At 51.7% G+C, this 1,641-nt stretch overlaps 1 pseudogene; it reads right to left on the bottom strand.

The window, feature by feature from the left end:
- Window positions 1-430: 430 nt before the first annotated feature.
- Window positions 431-885, bottom strand: LOC101286537 (mpv17-like protein; annotated as a pseudogene).
- Between the last annotated feature and the right edge of the window lie 756 nt (window positions 886-1,641).

Genomic DNA, 1,641 nt, shown 5'->3' with positions numbered 1-1,641 from the left:
TTTTAATTTGTTTATTTAATTTATTTTATTTTTGGCTGTGTTGAATCTTGGTTGCTGTGTGTGGGCTTCCTCTAGTTGTGGCGAGTGGGGGCTACTCTTCGTTGCAGTGCGCGGGCTTCTCATTGCAGTGGCTTCTCTTGTTGCGGAGCACGGACTCTAGGTGCACAGGCTTCAGTAGTTGTGACTTGTGGGCTCTATAGTGCAGGCTCAGTAGTTGTGGCGCATGGGCTTAGCTGCTCCACGGCATGTGGGATCTTTCCGGACCAGGACTCGAACCCGTGTCCCCTGCATTAGTAGGTGGATTCTTAACCACTCTGCCACCAGGGAAGCTGGGGAGGGGTGTGACGAGATGGTTTTCAGAGCGTATGTGCAAGTTGGGCCAGGGGCATCAATGCCTACAAGTCATAACCATCTCCAAGAAAATACAGTTTTATGGGCCTTGGGCCAAAGTAGGTAAAGGTCTGGACTGTGCCCAGCTTAAGACAGAACAGCTGCCTGTACAAAAGGCCAGTACATCAGACCACTCTTATATGTATTCTAGAATTTCTGTCTCAGGTCCCAAAAAAGTCAGCCTTTTGCTGGAGAATACTCATACCGAAGTAGAAGGCAGAGACGTACACCGGCCCGCCGAGCGCCTGGTCGCACAGCACCTTGGCCAGGACGGTGCGCGTGCTCCATCAGGCGCAGCCGCACGTAGTTGAAGTTCGCGTGGAAGGCCACGGCCACAGTGGCCACGCGCTGTGTGTGCCACCGGTCGGCAGGGCCGCCCCGCGGCCACTGCTGCAGCGCATCGCCAGCTGAGAAGAGCGCGGCGTAGAGCAGCAAGTTCGTGGGCCAAGGGTAGCACCGGGCGGTGCACAGGAGCGCCCGCCACCAGCCCGCCATGCCTCCAACCACTGGGCGCCACAGTGGTTGTGTTTTAAGGGCAGAGCTTATTTAAGAATAAGTATGGACAAACAGCTAGTGTTATCTGCTGCACCTTGCCTGATGGCCTTGTGCAGGAGTGTGCTGGAAAATGTTTAATAACCAGCCATCTGGGACAAAAAAGGACACTGGTTTGTCGTGCTTGCCAATTTCTGTGGTATAAATACCTGATCATGGCCAATTTCAAGCTATTGACATGATGACGCTTCCCCCCCTGGAAGCTTATAGAGAGAGACTTGAGGAGTTCCATTAAGAAGTAACTCACAGCCTGGAGCCAAATACAGACAGGTATTGGGTCTTCTCTGTTCCAAAATGTACTGGGGGCAAAGCACTACTCCTCCTCCTCCTCCTCTCTGAAAAGGGTCTCTACCTCTGTTCTACTGACATGAATTAGAAATGTAGGAGCAAGGTGGAGTGTTCCTAGCTTAGTGGCTCAGCCCTACAGATCCCAGGTTTCCATGTAGCTCCTGACCCATGGGACATCTTTTAGAAAATTAACATTGGTTGCTGCTCTAACATGAGTTAAGCTTTTGCTCAGGGTTCAGGAGCCCAATGCTTCAGTCTCCAGCACTCAGGCAGGAATGATACTGTGGGAAAACTGACAGCCTCACCCCCAACTCTCTGGAGACAGTGTAGCATAGAGACAAAGTAAAGAAGGAACACGGAGAATGGGGTGAAAAAAATCACTGAGTTGTCTAGTCCGCTGGCTAGTGCACA

Source organism: Orcinus orca, chromosome 3 (genome assembly GCF_937001465.1).
Source record: "Orcinus orca chromosome 3, mOrcOrc1.1, whole genome shotgun sequence".
NCBI classification, from domain to species: Eukaryota; Metazoa; Chordata; class Mammalia; order Artiodactyla; family Delphinidae; genus Orcinus; species Orcinus orca.
Note: the sequence above shows the minus strand (reverse complement) of the source record. Positions and strands in the feature narration are given on the sequence as shown.